Source organism: Bombus impatiens, unplaced genomic scaffold (assembly GCF_000188095.3).
Source record: "Bombus impatiens unplaced genomic scaffold, BIMP_2.2 scf_0136, whole genome shotgun sequence".
NCBI lineage: Eukaryota > Metazoa > Arthropoda > Insecta > Hymenoptera > Apidae > Bombus > Bombus impatiens.
In genome coordinates, this window is record NT_176555.1 from 1,720,487 (window position 1) to 1,728,672 (window position 8,186).

Sequence of the window (8,186 nt, forward strand, 5' to 3'; positions counted from 1 at the left end):
TTATTTCACAGTTCATTTCATAATCTTCTTATCTCGTCTGCTATTTTACTCTCGTTCAAATAGCCAATACACACCCAAATTCTCTACCATTCTTATACTCGGACCGTCGATGAAAAAAGAAAAATATCGTAGTAATCGATGCAGGATTCTCGACCGGTTAGAACGATTCGCGATTCATTCTTCAAAATTTGTATGTTGGAACCGTGTCGCTAACGAGTCAGGACGATCATAAAACCGCGATGTCGATAAATTTCGATGCGTAATCGTCGTCCATTGGTCCTCTTCCCGCAACCCTTCTACGTATTCCGTATAAATTAAACAACCGGCGTCTTTCACAGGCGCGGGACGTTGTCGTTTATCGACGACAAGGCTCGCTTTGCATCTATCGTACCGAAGAACGTGGCCGGTTGATCGAGGAATTCCAGGGATTCCCATGTTGGGCTGCAGGTGCACGTTCCCCGTGTTGTCCTCCTCTATGTAGAAACGCTCGAGCGCGAGCGCCATCGGCGATCATTGCGTGCTCGAGAAGCCCTACGCGAGAAACTCTCTCTTTCTCTCTTTTTCTCCTTCGCGTTCGAGACTTTGTACTTTCGTCCAACAAAAAGGACGAGCACCTACATATTTCGAAAATGTCGTTACTCAGTCGCGTAGAGGTCCCTAGGAGGACGTGGCCGGCCAACCGAGCAACGAGCCGGCTCCGCAAAGGGGCTTCGATGAAATAAACGAGCCTGCTTTATGAGTTATCCGCGGACTGAGATTCATTCGTCGCGAGAAACATTGCAAACGGAGACGGACTCGAGGTCCGACCGCATCGTTCCATCTGTCCGCGTAAGTTTTCGGTTGATTTTCTTTAGCTGCAGGTTTCACGACGATAATGACTCTTCTTTGAGCGTACACCTGGTTTTGCGGAGATTAATGGGGATGATTTTCAAGGGAAATGGTTGATAATTGGTAGTGACTTATGATTCTTATATTCATTCAACAGGTGCGTCGCTTATCTTATTCTTGAAAGTAAACAACAAATATCGCAGCTCTTGAGGGTCGTGATGTGATAAACCTCTGGCTTCCTGGGTTAAAGTCCTGAATGTCGCTGATAATTAACTGAGAATTTATCAGTCTTAAATGACGCTGAGAGTAAGAGCATAGAATAATTTTTTCGATGAATGTCTCATAACTTGTAAATCTTACATAGACCATATATTATCATCATCCTTAGAATTTATAAATTAGATACTCACTAAAAACGCATCGTAAACAACGCGTGCTTCTCAATGAATCAATAGATCACAGAATGTGACACAATGATTAACGCGCGTCCGTTCGATCAGTATTTGCATCAAATCCTGCTGAAGGAGCAGCAGAGATAGAACCGCCATTATGCATAGTCAGCTACGACACCGCACCGACCACCTTTGGCATCGTAATTGTTATTACCATTGGGCCCTAGCATAAAATCGAATAACGGACACCGCCATAAACGTCCGATAACTCACGGGTCGCTATCGTGGAAACACGGTTACAAGGAGCCATACACGTCGTCGTAATTAAAATCGACTCCGATTATTTTACCCTTCGGAATTCTCTCTGCGTTTCGTATTAATTGCCACGCGTAACTTTTAATTGGTTTCGGGTAACCAATTAACACTTTCCTCCATTTTAATCGTCGCTTCGATTAAGTTATATGTATGTGCAACTTCAGTAAAAAATCTTCAATTTTTTTTTAAAGCATTTCCCCTTTACCCAAGTATTTCCCAATTTACCCTTTCCAGATATTTTTCTGATAACGCAACTAAATGGAATTTACGAGAGTTTCTCGAGTTCAAGAATGGAATTCACGAATTAATAGGCCATTTAAAGGTTGAAATTGAAGCGCGAGTATCAGCAAGCGTGGAACAAGGATCTGATCAGTCCTTTCACAGAGGTCAATGTATTCATTGGCTGAAGGGACCCCGTGACGTATTTGCTGGTACTTCGCGCAAGTTTATACGCGTCGCTATGTAGCCGACTCGCGGCTGAAAATAGACGCTAACCGACTGTTGTCGAACAGCATGAAATCGAGTTAGCCAGGTACAAATTAGATATCCAATCTGGGAAGTAAGTAACTACGTATATCCAACCCGGCATCCAAACGATACAGCCTATCTGTATGAATCTGCCATACGAAACAACTTCCCTATCGGTAAAATACATTACGTGTCAATATCATCAATAAGCGCTAAAAGCAGTCGAGATAAGTCATGATGTAAAAAAATGTAAAATCGTGAAAAAGATACGAACGTACCTAAGTAAAATGTATAAACGCGTGAAATTTCGATTATTCATTCGCCATTTGTTCGTGTATTTACACCTGGAAATTGCAACTGAGTACCGCCGAAGGATAATGTAAAAAATAACCGGAATAACGGTGTAGCGATATTTGGAATTTTAATAACCCTGGCACAAAGTAAGCATCCGCGTCGATAATCGTCGGATAAATAAGGTTTAATCGCGCTGGATAAACCATCGAACGTGTCGGTACACGTGTTCGTTGCGGTAGACGTCAGGTGTGCGAGACGTTCGTCGCAGATTGTGGGATGCTTTCGATAGCCGGGACATTAAACGTAGCCGAAAGTTGTGTTTTCTGATGGTCCGGAATATCGTGAGCCCTGGTCACGCCCTTTTGCGTAAGATATTTGCAAATCGCGGCAATGTGGCTCTGTTCACGGCGCTATAAACGTCCCGGTTAACGCAGGCTGTATTTCTCCCAGCGAATGGAGGCTCAGAAAAACGCCTGTATTTAAGTTCTCGTATTGTTTTTTGTCTCGTTTCGCAGCCTGGTGTCAGGAATTCCTCGTCCGGTACGCTAATTTTCTCAATCCCCCTGTGTCCTACGGTTCCTGCAATAAATTTCAGTGCCGCGCGCGTTGGATAGATCTTGGTGAGAGTAAGTGCCGATCGTACGACGCACTGGCTTCCTCTTCGACCGATAATAATTTTGATTTCTTACGACGGATGAACGTACCATTGATATGAGCGAAAGGCAATGGAAGTCCATTGGAAATTGATTTTTAGATAACAATTATTAATTTTTTCGTATCCATAGATGGAATATCTTAACCTCTTTTAGAAGAATCGCCATTGGAATATAGCAGTCGAAGACACTTCATAAACCGTGGACTCCATAGAAATATCTACGACGTATGTATATGGATAGTCTGTCTTACACGAATGTTCCGTGTTATGCAACATTGGGGAAAGTTTCTCAAACCGGGGAACTCAGAAGTGTCACTTGACACATCTGTTATACCTTTCTTGAATACACAAGCTTGATGAAGTTATCAAGCCTACCTTCTTATGCCACATTATAAAACCATCCTTACGACATGCAATAACACTCCATCTTGCAACAACATCTCATATTCAACTGCTGCAAATATTATGTATATTTGTATTAAAAATTATTCTTCGTTAAACAACAAACTTGTTATTAACCTTCGAGTTTGAGAAAAGATAGATTACAGATGAAAAAATGCATTTATATCAATTATCCATCGGGTCCTTTAATTCTTTTCTTTCCTTTGGAAGAAATTTTCTCGCATAGACGAATCACGTTCCTTCCGCCTCGATGGCGACGAGAAGATGAAAATTGCGAGGCGGAGGACTCGCGGCGAAATCTGCGAAGAATTAGCTGGTGGCAGCCCCGGGTCAAAGCGTTCACGGGCGGTAAAGGTGCTAAAGGGCGCCATTCGGCATTAAATGTCAGTCAGCCGCGTCGTAAAGCAAAACTGCAGCGCGTCCAGTCAACGGTCCCTGTGTCCGGTACCTTACTGTACGCTGTTTCAACATGCGTTATTACCAGCCGCGCGATATCGCGGGGATGAAAGGCGAACGATAATAAAAGAGAGAACAGGCAGCCGAGAAATGAAAGTTCTCTTAGCGTGCGCGACTCGAAGGAGAGAGAATCTTACGGTACGAAACTCCGCACCTGCGCGCTCCAACGAGCGAGAGACGGTGGAATTTATCATCGCGGAGCTGCGTGGCGGCACTCGATGAGAGGACACTTATGTAATTGCGAACTAATGGGATTGATGATGTATCGCGAATGTTTCTATGTTTCTTGCCTGGCGAACGGCTCTGAAAGATCTTCCATTTGGACGTTGGTTGGGAATGCATCGAGAAGAACATATCGCACATCGTTTGATCAGTACACGGTCAGCGTGTGTTGAACCGCGATGATTAGATAAACGATGGCTTCGTTGATTGTGCTATTCGACGCGTAAATAGCGTTGGTGAAATATAAAAATGAAAAGGATAGCGGCGGTATGCTGCGAGTTCGGTTACCGTAGTTTTCGCATCTTGTATTAGAACCTTCTATAACGTATAGATATCAGGTAACGTTACACATTGCGGTTAAACTGTATCTACGGTCTTATCAGGATTTCCCTCTGAAACAAAACCGCGTACACGAGCAACGTAAAAACGATGCAAGCATACATCTCTATATACTACACACATTATATACTCCGATCCATGATTCGACGTTCTAATCGCGTTCGATTGCTCCGACGAAAGTCCGATCCGCCTATTACACAACGTACACAAGGTGCTACATAGCGAGCATGCAAAACAGACATCATCTCCGAATAGCCTCCGAATAAAGATCATCATCGAAATACCATCGGCACTCCTCCTGCTTTTATCCCATCGATGTTTATGCTCGCAACGTTCCATCACGCGACTCACCCCGTTTTCTAAACCACATAACACGCTGCCTCGGCCGTTTCCTGTACGATACCTGTGTCACGATAGAGCACCGTTGCTTCGTAAACGCGAGCACCGCCGGCATGCTTGGAACGCATACATCATCGATGATCCGCGGCTACGAGTAAGGATGAATATCTTCTCGTAACGACGCGAGGGTGTGTCGGAAATGGGATCGAAGGCAATCGTCAGCACGCAGCCTGTCGAGAATCGCTGGTCATCGTACGAAAGAAGTCGTCAGGGTCCGTTACGAGTACCCTCCAGACACGACGCGAGCAAAAAGGATCGTCGTAGACTCTCTAGAGTTCAGACGATACCTCGATAGAGACTCGTCTAACCCTTCGTCACGTCTGCTTCGATCGACTCGTCGAGAGAGCAAGCTGGACGAGTTCATGAGTCATCGAAGAGGATATCTTTCTCCACCGGAAGCGAAATTCATTGCGCTAGATGTTGTTGGTTGGTAGGGTATAGTCGTTTCGAGGCTATTGAAGAAACGCTGTACTTTAAAGAAGCGGTTTAAAGAAGTTGGAAAGAGGGAACGGTCGGTAGAAATTGCAGTACGGTCGGTTTCTTTCTCATTTGCGACGAGAGTGACCTAACTTCATCCTTTTAAAGCTCGTTTAACTGCCGAAAATATCGAATCGCGATTCTCCACGCGCCGGTGCCACGAAATCATCCTGTGTACGAGCGTATCGTTGGTTCGATCGACGTCCCGTGCAAAATGCCCATAACATCGGGCATAACGCGAACAGATCTCTCCGAGGCGATCAGCGTGCATGTATTAAATGCGACGACGTTTACCACGCATCGGGGTCGAGCGCTCGAGGAAGTCACAGAGGAGACGGGTAAGAAAAACAGACGAGAAAAGAAGCGAAGGAGGCCAGAGGAAAGACAGAGAAGTAGCGAGGCCGGAGAAATTAAACCGTAAGGACCACCGTCGAGCGGGCGTCGGTGAAATTCGCCAGGCCCGAAGGTCCGTAGAGCGCGAACATCTCTTTTCCCTTCTTTTTTCACATTTCATCGGTTGCTTCTCTGTCCGCGCGTCGGTGAATCCTCTCGATCGTGCGCCAGAGCGGGACGGGAACACGCCATCCGAAACGGAGCTGCTGCGCGAACTTCGGCGAAAGGGAACGATAGCGCGGTCGTGCGTTAAAAATGAAGACATTCAGATGGAGATATGATTCTATATAAATCAACTGGTCGAAGCCGCCGCCGCGTCGTTCTACCTGACCGAGCAAACTTCTCTCTCCCACTCGATCGTTCGGTCTCTTTTCGCGAGTAACGTTTCTCCTTTCGTCGAACACACTCCGTCTCGCTTCTCTTCGCGATTCGAGCCACGATTCCGCGTACCTCTACATATATACCTACCTCTTCTTCTCTCTTTCAATCGCCTCCCTCGCTGTGCTTCCTTCTTTGTATGTTTCTTGCCCTCCTTTTTTTCTCCTGAAAGCGGGCTGGCTCGTGACCGGCGTCCGTCCCGGTAGCAAAAGGATTCATTTGTTTTATCTCGCCGATTTCAATTAATATTTATCGTTTATTTGCTCGAACAGACCCCAGGAACCGCCGATGAAACACCGCTACGCGTCTTTGCGTACTTCTTCTATTCATTATCATCACCAGCCAGTTTGTAATGTCCCGCGGCACTCGGCGTTCGCGAGCTCGGCTCCGCTGATTCCTCGAAGATGAATCGCACGAATCGACACCGGCCGCCACGTTGATTTGTATCTTATACATCCGCGCGTATACATCTAGATAAGTCCGCGGGACGTATCGTCTAATTAGAACTAGTAATAGCGAACCGCCATTGTACGAGCTATCGAAGATCGGCGACGAAAGATACGGGCGAAGAGGGGCAAATTAAAAAATTCCTCGGCCCTCGTAGGATACTCGTTTGCATCCCGCCGAAGCGTATTCCCGGCTGTTTCGTTCCGCTCGATCTACTCGTGATGGGGCGAGTCTTTAAAGCGTCGCGAAATTGCAATATCGATTACGAGCGCATTTTCAAATTGGACTTTTTAAACCCCGTCAAATTTCTGATTTATCGTAAAGATTTCTCGTAAACGTAAATAGGATCGTGAATCAGCGATTTCGAATTTTATCGTTCGCTTTATAACGCAGGTAACAAGTCAGAGAATTGTAGTTCTCCTCTCTCCGAGGAGGTTACCGAGCAAAGTGTCATACGCGATATTTTAATGTTACGACGAAGAAGTCCGCAGGAATGCTCGCGAGGCGATCCTACACCGAGTCGAGAGTGTGCACCTGCACACGGAGCGGAGCATCGAACATCGTCGAGGATGGTTCGCGGGTAACCTTACAAGTTTCCTCTTCCGCGAATGTCCGACTCGGCCGTGGCGAGGCATGGGAAGCCGCTTTTACACCTGAATGTATATCTGCCGCGATCTCTGTATACCGTTGCGGTACACACAGCTAGAAGTCATAAAGTAAATCAGCTATGATCGACTGGCCACGCTCCATTCGAGCCAGTTCCTCCCTGAGCCGAACGAGAAACGTGCGGACATGCGTCAAGACTTACGGAAACGAGTGGATACGAGTAGGATAGGCTAGGATAGTGCCACGGTCTCGTGATAAATGATAAAATCGGCCAGGAAATCGAGAAACTCGCCGTGTCTGAGAATCTTTTCTCCGGTGCTTTTTTCTATCAGAATTTTTGCGAAGATCGAGTACATGAACGTGACGTGCGGAGGTTGTTACGTTAATGCTAACATCGACATTCTGACAAGGCAGCACCTATACCCGTTTGATAAGCGTCTCGGCCAAATATATTCTACATGGACGCGTTCGAAGGAGTTCTTTGTAAATTAAGTTTACTCAGGCTTCGTTTGCGAGCGACCTTGACCAGCGACGTTTACCCAAGTGTATCATTCGTGGAAAGGTTCAGAGTTCAGCCTGAGACAATAGCGTTACTGGTCTTCCTTGAAACTTTCCCAAGGACGAGGCACCCTCTTGTCCAATTCAAGCTATTAGCAAATTAGTACGTTTCCAGTGATTCCTGAATGCCCCTGACTCTTCGCGATTCAAGTCACTTACGTGATTTATGCTTAACGAGTTGATTTCGAAAATTTGTCGTAATTTGCATACTTTTGTAATCAAAAATCTTTATACAGTGATATGATTCCATTAAAGTAACCCGAGCCCATGGGACCTTCTCAAACTTTCCAAGTAAGATCTTTCTAATGAAAAGAGATCGTGACGTAGGAAGGACACTCCTGCATGTACTAGACCGTACGGTATTTTAATCCGAAACGAGGCATGGCCGTCGCCGGGGTTGTTATCGAGAGAGGAAATAAAGAAACGCGAGCTAACGCTCGGTTCGGCTGAAAGAGGGGGATAAAGGGAGAACGCGAACCGCGTTGTCGGGTCATTCGAGGGGCGATTTAATATAAATCGAGAAGACGAATGGGGCGCGCGGCCTCCTTGAACTCGCG